Source organism: Thunnus maccoyii, chromosome 18 (assembly GCF_910596095.1).
Source record: "Thunnus maccoyii chromosome 18, fThuMac1.1, whole genome shotgun sequence".
In the NCBI taxonomy this organism is placed as follows: Eukaryota; Metazoa; Chordata; class Actinopteri; order Scombriformes; family Scombridae; genus Thunnus; species Thunnus maccoyii.
This window is the reverse complement of record NC_056550.1, coordinates 9,760,849-9,781,030: the sequence shown is the minus strand read 5'-3', so window position 1 is coordinate 9,781,030 and position 20,182 is coordinate 9,760,849. Positions and strand designations below refer to the sequence as shown.

General features: G+C 39.6%; 1 protein-coding gene across 2 annotated transcripts in view; it reads left to right on the top strand.

The window, feature by feature from the left end:
- Positions 1-2,432: 2,432 nt before the first annotated feature.
- Positions 2,433-20,182, top strand: part of LOC121883876 (trinucleotide repeat-containing gene 6A protein-like) — a 39,843-nt gene continuing 22,093 nt past the window's right edge. For both annotated transcript variants that reach the window (XM_042392341.1, XM_042392340.1), the window contains exons 1-3: positions 2,433-2,599; positions 4,854-4,905; positions 12,441-12,539. The gene's annotated coding sequence lies outside the window, so the exon portion shown is untranslated. The remainder of the gene's footprint in view (positions 2,600-4,853; positions 4,906-12,440; positions 12,540-20,182) is intronic.

The following is a 20,182-nucleotide window of genomic DNA, read 5'->3' as shown; positions in this document are numbered from 1 at the left end:
TTGCCTGTCTCTCCTGTAAGCAGCCACAGCCTTTGTCTCGTTGGTGAAACGTTGGCAGATTCCACTCTGTATTTGTTTCTCTGCTGTTCAGGCATCTTTGTCATCTCTTTCCTCTCTGTCTCTTTTTTTTTAAAACTCTTTTCAAGGGTTGTTTTTCTTACAAACCCATGCATGAACGGTGAAGACAAGCTTGTGAAAACAGTAGAGGGATGCTGGAATTATCCTACAGTCTGTGTCTGTAAGTGTCTGCGCGAGTGTGTGACAGATATTCGCACTTGCCTTTTCTACGTACCTCCACAAGTACAGTCAGCACACACACACACCAGGTCATTTACATTTTTAATAGGGTGAGTTCCGGCTAACACAATTAAACATAATGACAAAAATGAGACTCATTATATAACTGTCAAGGACGTTCTTATTTCAGTTGATATCTCCTCCACAGGGAAGTCAGAGGTCAGAGGTCACCATTAGGGATTCAGTATTCTGCTCAAGGACACTTGAGCGAGGCGGATGTAGCCTACTGTATGTCGATGTGGGGGTCTGACTCAGGATCCTCCTGCTGATGGTCTGTCTCTCCCTACTCTCTCTGAATAAATTATTAACGCTATTGTCTGGAGTCAGTTTAAAAATCCGTTTCCTAGTTTCACCTTATATAGTTTATGTTTGATGTGTGTCTGCCGGTCTTTCTTTACATTTCTAAAGGAATGTTTGAATGTATTTATTTTTATAAGTCAGTAATGTCTGTCAAGAGGAGCAGAGACTGGCATTAAAAAACAGCAAGATATGGTAAAAGTAATTCATGCAGCTTTTTATCCTGACCTTTTCAGGGTACTGATAAAAGTGAATAAGGGTAAAACTCTGTAGAGAAATTGGATTTTTAACTCCAATGTTCAGTGGCGTTTGAAGGATAGATCCATCTGTGGTTAGGAAAAAAGAAAAACAACAATCTGTTTGCTGTTTTCATGTGAAATACTGGACATCTTTCTTTAGGCCTTTAAAGGCGCAGTGTGTAGAGTTTAGTGGCATCCAGCAGAATGGACTCGACAGAAACGGAATATAATATTCATAAGTATGTTTTAATTAGTGTATAATAACCTGAAAATAAGAATCTTTGTGTTTTTGTTACCTTAGAATGAGCCCTTTATATCTACAGAGCGGGTCCTCTTCCATGGAGCACAGCATGTTACAGCGCCATGTTTCTACAGTAGCCCAGAACGGACAAACGAAACACTGGCTCTAAGAGGGCCTTTCATATTTTTTGCAAGTGTCACAGCCACCATAGGTTCTCCTAAACACTTGGAAGTGTGTGTGTGGGTTATTCAGTTTGTTCCAACCTGCAACCTCACTGCTAGATGCCACTAAATCGTACACACCGGTCCTTTAAAACTTATTTAAAACAACAATAAATAAAGGTGTTCATAGGTCATACAACTATCGCTTTTGACAAAGAGCAAGTTAACTTTGATTCTTTTTTAAAGGGTCACAAGCCAAAAAGGTTTGTAATCACTGGGCTTATTAACATTACAATGCAGTTCCTCAGTGTGTGCAAATTTACAGTTTAATTTGACTTCCCATGACCATTCATTGTAATTTGTTGAATATTTGCAATGAGGTCCTATCTTCTATATTTTTAAATTAAACAAAATTTGGTTTTACTGTTGTGAAATGGAGGGTTTTGCTTTCATATGTTGCATAAATTTTTATGAGCTGGTTGCAGGATTTTTAGACATCTGTTTAAATTTGACTATTTTTCGACCGATTTTCAGCAGTCCAGAATTTTATTTCTGACAGTGTTGAGAAGGTTTTAACAGCATTTAACACCTCAGTTTAAGGAAATAAAATGTAGGGAAAGTAAAATAGAACAGTTAACTCAATAAATCAAATATGAAAAATCAAAATTATAAAACATGGACCTTCTTATGGCCTTCCTTTCGGTTCCTAGTCATAATTGTCTGAGGGTGGTGGGACTAGAACACCTAAATGTGATAAATAATCAAAAATGATAAATGGCTTCTGGTAATTATGATATTTATTTCTACACGCTGCTCAGCCCAGTCTTTATTAGGCTACATCTGGTTGCAATATATAGTTTTTAATTCTTTATGGAATTACAACAAAATACATATGAAATGTTATTGTTTCCCTCTGATGCATACGGTACCATGCTTACATTTCTCATGGGGTTATTCATGTTAAGGCACGGAGCTGCTTTCCTTAAACACAGGGTTGACACACTTTGCTTTAAATTCTTTTGCTTTTCTAATTTTCCTCGTTACTATTCAGCCACTTTTGGCTGTGTTTGGTTTTGTCAGTCAGAGGATGTGGTAAATGTGTTTCCTGCTAAGAAACACACACACACATACACACACACACACACACATAGAGAGAAAGAGAGAGAGAGAGAGAGAGAGAGAGAGAGAGGAGGGGAAAGCAGAGCTCCAGCGAGAGAGGAGGTTAGCCAGCAGCGAGTGAAGAAAATGGCGATCATGCAGGACGAATGCTTCCCCTCGTAGATGCTGCAAACGCGTTGAAATTTTTTTTTTAGCCTTACAGCCGGCTTTCCTTTCCACTCTGTTGCACTTTATACTTCAATGAGGTGAGGTTGGCTTTTTACTGTGTGTCTCTTTGTTGAGCTAATGCACCATTTCAAGGAACAGGGAGACCCGGGGTGAGAAGTTTAGTTGTTTAGTTTAGCCGTGACTGAGCTAAAGCTAACACCGGGCAAGGCGGCTCGGTTGCATCGCAGTTTGCAGCCTAAGTAGCAGACGCAACAACAGACTAACCAAAGGATAATGTTTGCCTGAAGGTGACAGTCAATTTGAAAAGCATGTTTCACAGGCGACGTTTGCATTTGTAGGCAGGTTAACCCAATTAGTGCTAACTAGTACGAGCATTGGTTAACCTTAGCTCGCCAGCTGTGCGTACATTTCTGTCAAAAGAGATATTTCGTAAGATATTGTTGTTTCCGGTTATTTATTTATCCGCAAGCCATCAATGGTGACGGATTTCATGTGCCGTTGTGTTTATTAATATAGCGTAATTGCTACATTTGAAGTCAAACGGGGTAAGTTAGCGTTAACTAGCCACTTCGTAACGTTAGCTTGTAGCTAGCATTAGCAGTCATGCAAATTTGACGACGCAGGTTGCTTCGGCGGAAACTCATACAACTGATTGTCCGGCGTTTTGGTAACATGCAGAAAGGACACAACTGTCCAAACATCGATAAATATTCAAAATTGAGTGGTGAACCGCAATATCGATGTAAATTTGGTGGGGGAATTGTTAAAACCCTGCAGGGTTGTATTTCGATTTAACACCCTCTGTCGGCAGAAAGGCTCAACATTAGACCTCCGATATGCTGGTTTTGCAGTCGTATTCGCCTAACTTTTATGCACTGGCCCGACGACGCTGCAAACACGGTCAAGCCATATAACAACTGAATTGCATCGACTGTAACAAGACGCCTTGGTAAGGCTGTTTGTTAGTGTTGGTTGCGCTGGAAAAATACCAGGCTCGAGAGAAGCCATGTTGGTTAAGCTGTAAGTCAGGCAACAGCTGAGATAATGGCCGATCAGGACCCGAGCTGTAACTCTGACCTACACACACACTCTGTTTCTTTATCTGTCACTCTCAGACATACACACACTCTCCATTCACCTTCTAGGTCCTGATCGTGCATTGCCCTGTTATGCAGATCAACCTGCATTTCCACATTGGGTTCTTGAAATACTTCTCATATTACAGCAATTACTGACGAGTCTCGCAGTGTTTGTGTTTGCTTGTCCTTGCATCGACGGTGTGGGTGAGGTGCATGTCTGTTAACCTGTGCACCATCAAAAATAAACTTGAGGCATTTAATGGGAGTTATGTTTGCAATTTCAGGTATAGCAGAGATGAATCAGGAGCACCAGTCTGTAACCTTGTCACATGTAGTTTTTACAAGGTGTTGTCTAATCACAGTAAACCAATAAAACTGCATCACACACACACACGAGGTGTGTATTGGTACACAAATTTCATGGTTCGGTATGTAGCTCAGTTGTGGGGTCACGAATTGGCACGTTTTCGGTACAGCAGGGGGAGAAAAAGAAAGGAAGAAAATAATATTTTGGTCCTTCATTTTGAAAAATGTAAACATCCAACAATGGCTCATTGGCCAAAACTATTTCTGAAACAGTTTAGTTGTGCTGCAGTGGAAAAGGAAAACAACCCTTCTGTTTCCTGCAAGGAGTCAGGACACCTGCTGACAGCTGTTTTACGCTGATTTATGGTTGCTCGGAACTGATTGTTACGACGTGTGGTCCTACCATGTCGGAAATCAAATGTTTATAGTTGTTTTGAACAGCTTCATGCAAAGGAGGAGTGAAAAGCAGAGAGGGGATGAGGACGAGGAGACGTTATATGATTAAATACAGGGATAACGGCGTATATTTTAATAATAATGACAGCAGCAACACTACATGAGCATGGGTAACCAGGGTAACTTGGCTTAGCCAGCGAGCATACATCCACGAGCATGCTACGGCCTAGTGGTGCACTGCCAAAACACTCCGGTTGGAACTCAGTTGCTAGAATTATTATTCTGCATATCGGAATAAGTGGATTATTAAACTATTTTGACAGTTATTGTTTGGGTCAGGGAGCATGCTGAACCGAGGAAAGTCGCATACAGAACCGTACATCCTGTACCAAATAGTTTGGGATGAATACACGAACGGTTACACGCCTAACACACACACACACACATACGCACGCAGGCAGGATATGTTTTTCTATTTGTGATTGAGGTGTGTTGTTGTGGTTTTTGATATCTGAGAGATTAAAACTCTTATTTATTCTTTCTCTTTCAGAGATTTGGAATTGGAAGCTGTTGCCACCAAAGAAACTGAAGCATCTTAACAGGTGAGTGTGCCACCACAAACACACACACACGCACGCACACACACAAATTTGTATCTTAAGTGTGTGAGCTAAGGACCAATTTAGATCACATTTCTAGCCACTTCTCTGTGAGTGGTCTGTGTGTGGTGGGTTACCACAGGGCTGTGTGTGTGTGTGTGTGTGTGTGTGTGTGTGTGTGTGTGTGTGTGTGTGTGTGTGTCAGGGGGACACGGGATGGGCATCTGCTGCTTATGCAAGCACATGCAGTTCCGTTTGAATTGAATTGGAGGGTCTGGGTTGGTCTAGGCCACATTGTGCTGAGTAAGCTCTGCTGTTTTAAAATCGCTAAATGAGAAGCCAGAGTCCTGATGTTTTGTGTGTGGAGAGGTGTTTGTGCAGCTCATTGTTTCCATACAGTTGGTCTACATGCAGCCGCACAAAAGAGCTGTGGAGCACAACTAGTCCATCACCCCGCTCCAATGGCCCTGTTTAATCTGTTTTCTGTTTTTAGATCCTAAATCTGTTCATGAATCTTGTTATCATGTGCAATTTCCTGAATTGTTTTTTTGATTGTGCTGTAATCATAGAGCGCTAGTGCATCAACTCGGTGCTCTTCAACACGTATCATCTCCAACAGCGTCTGTTGTCGTCAGTGTTTGGAAACATCCTTCCATTGAAATGTGAAACAAGTCAAGTGCCTTGTTTTTAATGTTAGTTCAGTCCCATTTCTGTTACATTATTATATTTGTTGCGTTTCATGGTTTAAAAATATTATTTAGCCAATGGCTTTGTGAGGTATTTTATTATGTTGGTTTGTGTGCGTATAGTTTCTAAAGCCAGTTGGTGATGTTTCATATTTTTCTCACATTGGGACATATTTTCCAGCTGTGTGTATGTAGGAGTGACGGCTGCTTAAGTAATATAATGGGAAATTATATTAAGTGAATTACTTCGAATATTTTTTATTCATGTCGCACTTGTAGTTTTATCGCTCTTGATTTTCCCACACTAACATTCAAATGATTTGCCTCTTGGGAATCGTGTTTCATTTGATCTAAAAATAAAAAACACCATGAGCCTAAAATACATTTCTTCCAATTTAACTCCAACATAACATCTGTTACTGCAAAGATTAACTGGAAACTCTGTTTTTGTTCCATGAATAACACCCTGCCAACAGTGCAGTGCTGCTTTAGGCCATCTCAGTTTCATTTCATAGTTTTTGGAAAGTGGTTTCACTTTTATGTTTAAAAAAGAAGTTGGTCCTAAAGTTTACAAATGGCATTTGGTGGATGCTTCTATTTAAGGCAAACCACCGTAACATACATTTAATACATTTATAGCTTTTGTGGCACCAGTGGGAATTGCGTCCTTCGAGGCAAAAAACGAATAAATCCTCAACACTCCTACTCCTACTGAGGCCTTTTAGTCATTCAGAAGAAAAGCTCTCGACTATGAGACAGTTTTGAGACACAGACTCACCGTCCAGTTTCTTCACAGATTCTCACACATCCAGGATATTGCTTGTGAACTCATTGCATTGTTATTCTAATACAATGGAAAAATAATGTGTGCAGCTAGATTTGTTATGACCACTGTTGCAATGTTACTACTTTTGGCTTCACGGAACAATGTTCTATCTAGCTTCACTTTCACTTTTGATTTATGTAATAATGTGAAAACCCTTCACAAAAAGTTTATGTAGTGACGTATGAGCACTCTTAGAGTCTCAAGTTATATCAAACGACTTTCTCATGAAATAGCCAACATTCACATATTCTTATTTGGAATTTAATACTGCAGTGCTGTAAATTCCAAGGCTGTTGCAACGTAGCTACCTTGGAAGGGGATCAAATAGTTGACCATTGCCCCTCGGAGCAGTAAAGCCACACCTGCAGATGGATCATGAGACTGAAAACAAGCAAGGAGCTAAAATTGAGCATTTGATGCTGTTGACCTGTGCAAGCTCAGACAGGATGCAAAGCTCATTTTACACGAGGAAGTTGTTCAGCCATGTGGATGGGAGAAGGCTTTGCATTTTGAGTCAAATTAGTGTAGCTGACGTTGTGAGCTAATAGAAACTTAACAAAACTTTGACCTCAATTCCATTTTCATCCCTGATATAATGGTTTTGGATTTAAACCTGCACAACAAAAGTATCAAATATTTAGATCTAATATTTCAAGGGACTCCCTTCTTTCCACTATTTGCATTTGTATGTTACTTGATGCCAGTTAAGTATGATGGCCATAGGAAATATTTTGATTCATGGCTTGCCCCACCCTCCTCTGCCAGCAGTAAAATTAAACCACCTTTCCAGCCAGAAATATCATATTGCCTTTCTTAACTGACCGTGACCTGAAATGAACCGTCCTGATTTTGACTGCACTATACAAATGGCTGATTTAATAGAGATAGGCTGGAAATGTCATATCTTTCAATGTCAGCCTCACAAAGCCTTCACTGTAGGGCTGTTTGTGATGAGGAGATAACTTGTTGTCATCCCCTAATTGAGTGATGGCTTTTCTGAACGGGCCTCCAGTGTTAAGCCCTGGTGAGAACATGCTAATGCAAATTGATGCAAATGATGTGGTGTTGTACATGCAAATTAGCCACGCGACTATCCTCTGGCTTTTGTTCTTCAAGGACAGACAAACCCTTGTGAGCTTGCATATGTGGATGCAAGTGTCTATCGGTTATGTTTGGGTGTATGTCTGGTATGTTTGTGAGAAAATGACTACTTCCACAAGGTTACAAATAGAATCGATACTCTCTCCTATAAATTTAAAAGTCCTTGCTGGCTTCACTGCATGAGTCAATACTGGGAGTGAAAAACACTCCTACGGGGTCTTAAGGATGGAGTAGTCTGAAGCCTCAGATGTCTGATCTCTACCTCCTCAGAAACCCAAATATAGTTTGATTATTTTTAAAGTGTTTCAGCTTTATTTGACAGCAGGCAGAAAAGAGTTGACAGAAAAGGCAAGTAGGAGGCAGAGGTAGCTTTAAACTTAACTGAATGTAGCTCATCCCCCAACGTTAACAGAGAAAGACGGAGACAAAGTTGAAAGAAGTTTAGCCAAATAATGACTATAGAGATGGAATAATAAGCACTTTTTAAAAATGTGAACCAAAATGCTTTCAGAACATAGTATTCCCCAGTTTACTTTGTTTACCAGGACATTCGGGTAACCTAAATTGTTGAAAAAGTTATTAGTCTAACCTACTGTGCCGCAAAGCTGTGCATAACATCGCTTGTGACCTTTCACAACTATTTTCCTTGTCTTTCATCTGTCAGCTGCTCTTATCCCCCCTCAGCACTCCTTCTCTCTCAAGATGGAAAAACCAAAAGGTATGCGCTTAATAGTGGAATCGACTGTCCAGATTGTTATTTTATCCTCTTTAAACACTACAAAGACCATATTTAGAGACAAGATATTTTTGGAAAGCATCTCCTGTTCATCAGTTTGGCGATGTGTGTGCTACAGTGAAACTGGCTCCTCTCCGTGTTGTCAAATAATGCAGTAGCTTTGCGTGTGTCTTAAGTGATATATGATGGAGTTGTGTCTATAGTGGACAGTATACTTGAGTTGGAAATGAAATTGCCTTTTTCTTGCTGAGCTTGAGTTTCTTGCCAAGTGAGCTTGAAGTAAATGTTTTTGCTTGATGTTGATACGTTAATTAGACATTGGCCAGATGGACCGATGCAAAAATGAACCCATTTAAGCATTTGGACAGAGTATCATTTCATAACTTAAAGGGGACCTATTATATTTTTTCCTTATTTTCAGACATATGTATATAATGTCACAATGTCGGATGCTCATGTTAAAAGTGGCTGATGTGTCAAATAATGAGGTAAACGTATGTAGAAGTAATCCCTGTGAGCAAAAAGCTCAGACTACTCTGAACGCTCGGTTTCCAATGTTTTTTTCTACTCAGCCTGAGCTGACGTCGGCTCATGATGGATTTCTTTATATGGTCAACTGCTCCATGCACAATGCGCAAGTTCTCTGCTTCGCTAACGTTATGGTGTTGCTGCATTATTTCTAATTGATCCGCTGAGCAAATGGCTCCAAATATCTTATTATGTTGTTATTTCGATGGTTTTTTAGCACAGTTAATTCGGTGAGGAACACATTGCACTTCCTGTAAATTCTTCACAATTAAATTTTCCCATCATGTAGTGAATATAAGATAGGTTTATTACAATGCCTCAAGAATATCATAGCAGTGAATATAACTGCAGTTTTGTCCATGCTAAACTTAGTGCATCTGGTTCATAAGTACTTGTAGTCAAGCACCCTCCAGGCAAACAAGAAATTATATTACTTGCCTGATTTATTACAGTTGTATATTAACAGACTCATATAAAAACAATAACAGAAAGCACATGGTCAGCGTGTGTACTTATCAACTTTGAGGTAACCTAGATTAGGGAAGAAGTTTTGGTAATCCAGTTTAGCATGTTCCTAAAGCTATAATTTCCTCATGTTTTGAATTATGGCCCACATACAGAATAAAAAGGTAGAATAAGTCAAAATATAACATTTAAAGTACATTTCTCAGGCAGTGAAAAAATAAAAACCAAGATAATAATTTCGAATTATTTGAAATTACTATTAAGGTGACTTGCCAGTCCTGGGCGAGCCAACTTGTGATATGTTTTTTTTTTTTTTCTATGCGAGTCCACCTTCCTGAACCTTGACCCCTGTCCTGACACACTTAGACACATACCTCACCTATAGCCAGGAACTTAAAAGGTGATAGTTAACGTGAGTGCCTACTATGGTTGTATTCAAATCATAAACATCCCTTCATCAAAAAAAATGCAAGAGACTGAGGAGGTGTCAGCTTGCTGCTACAGGCTCCAATGAGATAATGAAATACAAACCACAAAGTCCAGTTTGATTAACATCCACAAGTCTTATCAGATGCCAACTCTGGAAAGTCTCTTCTTATCTCTCTACATATTGCTCTGTTAACTTATGCGACCCACAAACACTGAAGTGCGGTTTTGTTTGACCCGTGTGGCTAGCTACTCGCTCAAGTCTCATTTGATTGGATGAATTTTTGTCAATGCCCCTGAGACTAGGATGAGTTGTCAAACATTTGAAACTGTTACAGGAATACTCTTACAGGAATAGAAAAGACATTTTGATATAAATATACTCTGATACTTTTTTTTTTTTTTTTTTTTTTTTTTTACATATATTTGGCATATAACAAGAGATAAACAATTAACACAGGATTTAAACTGGGAAAATGTATTTTTTTTTATTTCATGGGGAGTTTAAGACATGGCAGATGTATCCCTACCTCAAGATATTTTGTAATCAAAAAATTGCTCAATTGAAAAAAAAAAAAAAAAAAAAATGGTTTTATTGTGTTCCTAATTGGACAGTTAAGTTAAAAGCTCTCAGGAACAAAAAGTTTTAGTCAAACTTATACAATAATGTGTTTTATAGCAGATATACTGATATTTGTCAGCTGTTTATATGCAGGGTATACAATTTGGTTTTCTGTGTTTTTGTTTTTTCCCCCCAGTACCATCTGGCACTAGAATAGGATAAAACAAACCATAAAACATATTTGCAATTGAAACTTTGATGTCCTCTATTTCTTGTCTTTCCCTCCCCCTGTTCTGACTGCCTTGTTCTTCTTGATCCCTCCTTTTGCTTTTGGTGACTTGTGGAGCCCCCCCTCCCTCTGTCAGCTGTAGCTGTCGGGGGATGGGCAATTGTCGGCCCATTCATAAACAGATGCTGTCCGTGGTGTGTATGTGTGCACTCCAGGAGGGCCCCCACCATGCTCTGCTGTTGTTGTTGTTGAACCCAGAACCATCTGCTGAAGCACTTGATGGTTGGAAAGGAGTGGGGCTGGGTAGGAGACGAGAGGGGGAAGTGTGGGAACGGAGGGAGGGGGGTGGTGACTGAAGGTGGTAGCAAAAAAAGGACACTGTGTGTGCATTTACAGTTTAATTACAACAGATAAAACCAAACCGCTGATGATTTCAGCTGCTATGTAAACACATAAGAATAGTTAAGGGAAAACATTCAAATAAGTGTCTGACTTAGCCGACTTTTGGTGATCGTATCCAAAAACACATTGTGGCAAATAGCAATGCATGTGGCTAACCCATTCTTCCGACTGCTATCAGAGACTTTTCTCTGGTCAGCATCAGATTTCTGATCATCAGTCTGTAACGGTAGTTCCACAGAAAACACTAAAATACAAATGCCCTGCATGAAATAAAGATGTGCAAGGCCTTTTTCTCTCATATAGATGTCCTGTGGACATACAGAAGGCAGCATAATTTCTGATCACTGCTGCTCAAAGCAATTCAGAGCTTCATCTCCCCCATGCATATTTGAATATGTAAAACACCAGGTCACAAAAAAGCGTTATAAATCACTGATTATACTTAAAATTTTCATCAGTTTTCTGATTTATTGTCTCAGTTTAGCAAACATTTTAATTGATTTTTATGCAGAACATTTTATCAGCATTGTGTGACAGTGACGTTCAACACCAGTTTTTCTTTGTGTTATTATTTAACTGAAATGTTACCAAATGATTATACATTTAATGTTGCAGCCCTGTCTATATGAGTTGTTTCAGCATCTCTGTACGTCTGTCTGTTTATAGCAAAGGTAAGTGCTGTGCTGTAATCCCATTAACGGATTAGACTGCAGCCCGCAGCTTTCTCCTGCAGGCTAAATGGCACACCCACAGGGCCCAGTGCAGCTAAACTTAACACTCACTGAGGGATAGCCACAGTCTGATTACAAACTAATATGACACTGATAGGAAGATTTCTTTTTGGGAGCCAAAAAGAGTAATATTTTACTCACCCTAAAGTAGTGAAAATGTTTTAATACAGATGTTTAAGTGCACCCGTCTTTCTGTTTGGAAATGTTTTCATTTTGTTTCATGTCATTATCAGGCAGTGTAAACTGTTGAAATACAGTTACGTTCAGAATAAGTAATAATTAATGTGAAAGTGCTCTGTCTTTTGAAAACACATTATTAAAGCACAGCACCATAGACTTAAAAAGAAGGGGATTAGATCTGGCCTGTAACCAACAAGGATTTTCATTCTAGATTAATTTGTCACATTTAGTTTTTGATTAATCAAGTGAGTTTGGTCTATAAAACGTCAATCAGATAAAATGCCCACTGCAAGTTCCCTGAGGCCAAGTTGTTTGTTTTGTCCGACTGACTCGTGATGGTCCTGTGGATTTGTGAAACATTAAAGACATCACTTGCTGATGTAGGAGCTCCCTGTCTGCCATGACAGTTTTTTGGTTCTGTATAAACTGATATTAGTTTGGATTTCTGCTCCTCGATTTCATTGTGTTGAATTTCAATTTGTAGCAAAAAGAAAACACTCAGTCCCTCTTTGGCTTGGATTAGAGAGAGATTAAAATATCAAAAATCACCCATCATCTTTGGTTCACACATTTTCTTTTCACACATTGCCATTGTGCCACATTAAACACAAAATGCAATAGCAATTTAAGTGCAAGTAATGATTTCTCCTCCTGTATCATCTGCAGGGAACACACCCACAGAGGGAAGAACAGTGGATGGAAGAGAGAGAGAGACGGAGTGTGTGACGAGGAAGGAGGATAAGAAAATACAGGACTGGACAAAAGGTGAGAGAAGATGTCATGGTATTTGGTCTCGTCTTTTCAGGAGCTGTGGAGAAGTTGAATTTGTCATTCGAATGTGAAATACAACCTTCAATAAATAATTGTTAATTTAATTTACTGTTAACTAAAGTGGAGTCAATAATTTGGACAACAGAATATTGTAAAATCATTATCTCACTGAATGTTGATAAAAGAAAATATTTTTTCTTAGCCCTAGGTCTGGTTGTTTTTATTGATTTGGCATTGTAAAGGTTGTCTCCCTCTTTGAGGACTTGTTGTCTTTGTGATTTATCAGCAAGTGCTGCTTCTAGGACAACAACTTCACCTTGCACAGAGCTATTTTAATGGCCAGTGTGTTGTTAAAAAAGTAAAGCCCATTTGTCAGTGTTTTCTCAGTGTTAAATTTTGCCAAGCACCAAATACAATTCCGCAGAGAAACCAAGGATATGATTAATATTGAATATCGACCCAGTTCTAGGTAGTAGGAAAAGGATCACAATAAACTTAAAATAGTTTCACAACCCTCAGCGCTGCGGTTATGTGTGGAGAATGAATCTGGCAATACATGATAGCAATTGGCACAGTATAAAATAGCAGAGCATGCTCAACTCCCAGAAGGCTTAAGAAAGTCCACTGACTGCTTGGCTCAAAACATCAACTTGAAAGGGAAAGACCAATACTCCAATTGATTTATAACTATTAAAATTATAAATATTATACTACATTTTTTTCCCCAACATTTTTGTCGTCCTTGCATGATCTGGGTCTTATCCCTATTTGTCTGCCGCTGTAGTGCAATGTGCTTTGCTCTGGTGACAGTGCTGGTGTACTTTGCCATGTGACGTAGTGCTGTTTTCCATTTGAATTGCTGTTACAGTTTCCATCGAGTCCTGTGTGTACTAGCCTACTACGGTTACAGCTGAAACTACTGTCATGACCGGTGTAGGCTGGAACTCTGATAGCCTCTATCTCTGACCTTGAGTATGCCTTCATGTTTCAATTGCTCTTTTTCAGTCGTCCTGTTGTGTCTCTGACTCTGTTTCACTCTCTTCCTATATTGTTAGATTTGGTTATGTGTACAAACAGTCAAGTAGTTTAAATCTCTGTAGTACCAGACTGTGAACTGACGCAGCCATTTATTGTCATGGTAGCTCTTCTCCCCAGGTAATGGTTACACAATAACAGGAGTGTAATTATCGTTACTCTGAAAGACTATGTCTATTGGTAAAGGTAGCTGCAGTCTACAGGCCAGTTTTTCTCCCAGGTCAGCAGCTCTTTAGCATGCACCAGTTCAATTATCTTTGGTCTCGAATTCAGCAGAAATATGACACTTCTGTTTTTCATCACACACACCAGTAGAAATGAACCAATTAGTGGATTAACAAAAAACTAACCTGAAACAATTTTGATAATTGATAAATTTTAGATATTTTTTAAAAACAAATATACTCTGGTTCCAGCTTCAGTAATATTAGGATTTCCGACTTGTCTTTCCTATATGATAGTACAATAAATATCTGGATTTACTTTTTCTGACAAAACAAGCAATTTTTGAAGATGTCACTGTGGGATTTGAGAACTTGTGATGGCATTCACCATTTGCTGTCATTTTATAGACCAAACGTTTAACCGTCATCGGTTGCAGCCCTACACACTAGAGATATGCTCAAAAGACATGACAAACAGGACAAATGTAAATACCTTGTCTGAGTGATTTGAATATATCTGATAATTTATACTGCCGGGCAGCACTTTCATTGTTGAATTTGTTCAATCAGTGATAGAAACATGTAAACAGATGCTAGTACAGCGTGATAATCAGCAGGAGTAAAACTGGCTGATGGAATCCCCAGTCATTAATTAATTTCAAGGAAATTTAAAATAACCCCTAAACACTGGCTTGTTATCTGCCAGAGTGGCTGGAAGAGCAGATAGAGGTTCTTTTAAGCTTAAAATAATTTCACAAGCCTCAGTGCTGCAGTTTTGTGTAGTGACAAGAATCTGGCAATACATGATAAGAGTTGGCACAGTAACACCAAAGCATGCTCAATTCCTAGAAGACATGTCCAAATCCACACACTGCTGGGCTCAAAAAATCAACTTGAAAGGTAAAAAACAACACTCTTATTGATTAATTTTAAACAATTTTTAGAGTAATTCCTGAGAATACCAAATGGAAAGAGCTACCACTTTGGGTGTGGGAACACACGTGACTGTAGAGTGACTGATTAATGGACAAAACCTTGCAAATGAGTCATAAGCAGAAACCTGAAGCGTGTGCTTTTGCACATTGAGTTTGGTTTGTGTGTACCCCTCCAAACTCCTCCCATAGCTGACGTGACAGCAGTGGAAAGCCTGACAAGTGCGCTTATCTGCTACTGCACATACACTGCAAATGCAATCTCATGCACCGCATACTGTTTTGAAAAGGATGCAGACATGCACAACACAGTCACGTGCACTCCTGTAAATTACACCTTTTCGTAACACTTCCTCATGCTCTTCAGTCTTTCATGTTGAAATCATGTGAAACTAGAAGCTGAAGCAGGAAAAATGCAGACTGCTTGCTTTCACGCCCAGGTTTCCCCTTGACTTACCTATAGATTAATAAGAGGTTTTTGCATATATGAGAGTGAGACACTGGCATGTGCTTATCCTGTTGTTATCTTGCTTGGACAAGCCCGAAGGAGCTGGGAGTGTTTAGGAACGTTGCCTTAACAACAGGGTCTTCCCTAACGAGCTTTTTTTCTGGTTTTCAGTTCCAGGAAATAGATTAAGGTTGGGCTGCCCCAACAAATTCAACTGAGTGTAAGCATAATCACATGAAAGATCATTTTTAATCTGTCAAAAGTACTGTATTGTATAAAGTGTATACAATATGAAGAGGCAGAAAAACAAGCCCTCAAAATTAAACATGTCCGTGAGTATGAGGGATGTTTGACAGTTTGCTTGTGTCAGAGCTAGAGCAGATTTTCAAACACAGCAGTACAAAGGTAAGATCAGAAGATGACGAAACATGACCATGAATGAGGAATCTTCAAGTGTGTAATCTGCTCCAATTTTTGTCAGACATGCAATACTGTTTGTCTCTTATTTCTTCAGTTTTTCTTACCATGCAAGTGTACATTTGTTTTAGTGTAAAATAGAGGTGTTTGTGCAGTGCGATGAGTGGGGGGTTGCTGATTCCAACTCAGGAGAGACTTGGAAGCCAGACATTTCTCACTTTAGGAGCGACTGATATTGACACTAAAATGAGAATAGCTGGTCCACCTTAAAGGTCAGTCCACCTTAAGTGAGCCTGGTCAGGTCAGGCTAACCCATTGTTGCTAACTACGGGGCTAACCCCCTTCACTTTTCCAGCAGTTGTGGAAGCAACAGACGAGACCTTTCTTGGTTTTGAGAAGCTGCAGCATTTATTAACTCACCCACTGTAGCCTGTACTGTACATTTACTATTATATTGACAACTAACTGCTAACCTTTTCCTCTGCTCTGCTTGCATTCACCTTCACTTTTCTGCTGCTCACTCCCTGCACTCACTCAACCACACACTCACTATGCACACACATTACGCACTGCCCTTAAATGTCCTTTTGAAGAATGAGGAGAGGGAGGATTCTGGGATTTGATGCACTGGTCAATGACTCAAAACACTTCCATGATAACGTGGGGTGTTATCATGCTTGCACACCGTGCGAGTGAAAATCATTAGTAGCCCATTGATATTAATGATCATGTGAAATTTTTGCAGTGGCACTCATAATTCTGCAGCAGTGGTGTGCTGCTGAACAATGAATATAGGGGAAACACTAGTGAGTGAGTTATCATTTATCTCCCCAGGTGGGATTTTTTTGTTTTACCAGTTATACCACCCATCCTTAGTGCAGCCCTAATTTTCAGTTTTTATTTTGGTGAGGTTTGTTTTCTTACCAATGGTGCTGAGGTTCTGATGTGTTTTACTGGCATGCAAATTATTTAAAAAAATATGTCAGCTTTTGACAACAAGGCACCATGCTTCAAATAGATTTTGCAGTTGCTATGCAACTGCAGGACACATGAAAAGTGCCTTTAGCTAAAAACATTGTTCAGTTGACAGTCACTACATCCAGAGTGTTTTAAAACAGCGCAAAGCTTGTACAATGCATCTTTTGACCATATAAGTGTCTCCAGTAATTGTTTGGATTCACTTTTAAACCTAGAACAAATGATCTAAAACTATATCCATTTCAGGTAAATTGAGCTACCTCTAAACTCAAAACACAGTTATTCGTTATATATGAGGAAGAAAAGAGATGCTTAGGAAACAAAAGATGGACCTTGAGAAGTTTATGAGGTCTCCTAAACATTTAAAACAAGTGAAGTGTCTCAGTTTCACACTCTATAGGATTACAGTTTTGATTAGTGCAAAATTAATTTCTACCAGCCTATCTTTTATTTTTAGCGGAATAGAAAACCCTCAAATTCCGTATAAAGATATCTGTATTTATTACAGGGACTGTCTCTGTTTAACAAACATTCATTCATTCAAAAAAAAACAAAAACACCATGTGTATTCAGATGTATCTTGGTTTAGATCCACCTCTGTTCCCCTCCTACTCTCCAGGTTAGTTTATGTAACTGGCAAGGTAGAAAACAGGCGTAAAACACTTTTTGTAATGGTTAATTTTATCATTTCTTTACTGCTATCTTCAGCATGTTGTCCACTTTGCCTCTTTCACACTGATTTCTTTGCTTCTTGCTTTGTCTGTCAAACCGAGTACACATTGTACAGGATTCATGTGCCACTGACTTTAGGAGGTTGACCTCTTTGCTTTTTATACATGTTAGAAACTGCAGCTGCATTCCTCTCACATCAACCTCAATGACAGGCTCTTTTTGCCTATTTGTCCCTCCTTTTTCACATTCCTCTTCTCTCTGTCTTCTCTCTTTTCCCATTCTTTTGTTCATATTTCGTTCTCTCTCCCCCACTCTCTCACTCTCTCTCTTTGTGTCTTGTCCCTATATTCCCCCCCCTCCCTCCCCCCCAGCCCACTCTGTCTGTAAGATGATAGCAGCAGTCGGGTTGCTGCCAACTCCAGGGGCCCTAATGAAAGCCATTCTCAGATGGAAGCAGGGGGAAAGGGGAACAAACTGTACACTATGTACTGAGCTGCAGCAATGAACATGCTTATGTACACTAGGGTTGAGCGACGTTAATAGTGATGTGCAATATATAATTTCCTAACTAGCTAAACAGATGACCAAATAAGCCATCTAAGTAAAAATCCTGACAATTTTAAGACTTACTTTAATTGTATGTAGACACATTTACATCATACTATGTAAACTGAGGATTTTTTTGTATGGAAAATAACTTAATTTTAAATTGTAATGGCAATATTGCTCAGAAAAAAAATTATCATTACCCCAAATTGTGCAGGTATATCCAATAATGTCTTAATACGCGATGAGCACTGCCTGATGTAAAGTGTTAAATGTCTTTCTGCATTATCTTGATTTGCATTGCCTTATAAGGATAAACAGTTTGCCTGCATCGCCGCATTGAATCAGATGCTTTGGGGTTGACAGGACTTTCTGTGTTAGAAGGTTGAGTCAAGATTCATTGAAGTAAACAACTCCGTTTTCTGGAAGGGCCCTGTTACTGCTGGGAACAGGTGCTGGAGGGAACAGGTCTATTCTGCGGGCACTGCTCTACCTTTCCACTCTTTCTCGTTTTTCTTTCGATTATTTCTGTATTTCGGTTAATGCTTCTTCTTTTGGGCCTCTTTCTTGCGAGAGTTATTTGTAATGATGATATCATTGTCCTGTCTCTTTTTTGTTTGGTTCCAGAGGGCGGCTAAAGAGCGTCTGGCAGGCTTTATGTTTAGATGCTGGCTGTATGCCCAGGTTTAGCTAGTGAGCTATGAGTTAACAAAGGTGGAGTTTGGCCTCAGTTAGGTACGTCTGGTCAACATGTGAGGTTTTTATCGTATTAGTTGCTGGTTTGCATGAGTAACATTACTTTTGTATCTGAAAGAAACTTTTTCCAGATATGTATTGCTATAGCTGGATTACATTGTCTTTAATTGTAATAAGGTTTTTCTTACCACAATAACTTCACCAGTTGGCATTGAATATCAAAATCAATAAAATTTGTAACGTAAGTGCCAACCTTGTAAGACATGCATGCTTCATAGCAACTGCACATTTGCTCATTGTCCACACATGGGTTTGTTTGTTCACTTATCATGTTGGCTGGTGAACATAGTGGTTGCTATTTGAACTCAAGGTTTATAAATAGACCTGTGTACTGCTGCTACAGGCAGGGAGAGCTACCACACTCGCTAACCTGCACTAAGAAAAGGTCAGGAGACACGCACACACTTTTCTTCTTGCTGTCAGATACACTGGTCCACTTTCATTGAAAGGATGTCTGTGTCCCACACCTCATTGTTGATTCGTGCCTTCCTCCTCTTCCTCCTTTTTATTGTCTTCTCCTCCCTCCCTCATTCTCCCTGACTGCCTTTGTCCCCTTAATATTTCTCTTTCCCTGCTCCAGGATAAGAGGACAGTGTTGCCAGCTGTAAGCCTGTTGTGTAACTCTAATCTAGCCTAGCCTATACACATTCTCCCCCCTCTCAAGAGGAGAAGGTGTGCAGGGTGGTCCGTTTCAATTCTCCACTCACTCTTTCTTTACAGCACATTTCTGGCAATCCTAGCTGACTCACATACTTGTCTCATAGTCCAGTGTACCATAAGCAGGGCAAGGAGAGATGGGAACTAATTTGATTCCTTCAGCGGGAAAGAAGGGAAGAGAACAGAAGCATGGGATAAGGCTTCAGGTGTTCAAACTGCAGTAATATCACAGGCACTATAACATGCAGTGGCACGCTGGAGGTGCTGCCACAAGCAACTCTGGCAAAACTGTAGATTCTGGCTGTGGAGCAAACACCAGTTGCCCCCGTAGGTAGAGATCATTGACAGCGAAGTCAACATCAAGCAAACCAAAGAAAAGCTCAGTAATTTACTAATTTTCAGTAGTGCAAGACACGTTTTGTGGCGATCACCCCTTTATCACAGGGAATGAGAATAATGTAACTGCTAGGGATGAGTAAAAAATCGATTCACATAAGAATCTTGATTCTTATCTCCTACGATTCAGAATCGACTAACAAATGTCAAAAATCAACTTTCTAAATGTTTGCTAATAACGTGTTGACTGAACGAAAAAGGCGAAACTCAACTGCAAGGGCAGTGCACTCATGCTAGTTATCTTGTAGTTCATCTTTTAAAAAAGGCAGTGGTTGCAAGCATTTTTTTGATTTAATGAGTAAATAACTAACTTTGTGAGATGAAAGTATACTGTGAATCTTCTACGCCTTCGCTCAGAGACTAATGTTAGCAGAGTGGAGCATCAAACTCCAGCAATAAGAAACAAGACTGGTTGACCAGCACACACTGCAGTACTTAAACAACTTAAACCAACTCTGAGGTGAAGAAAGTAACTCAGTGCTCAGTATGTTTCACCTCAAAAACCCTTCGCTCGCTCAGTGTCTTGTAAAACAATGTCTTTCCCTGGAGCTAACATGCAGCAGAGAGGCTGTTCTCCACTGCTGGAGACATGACATTAATAACACAGTGGAGCACGCCGCCTCCCCCTCATTTTGT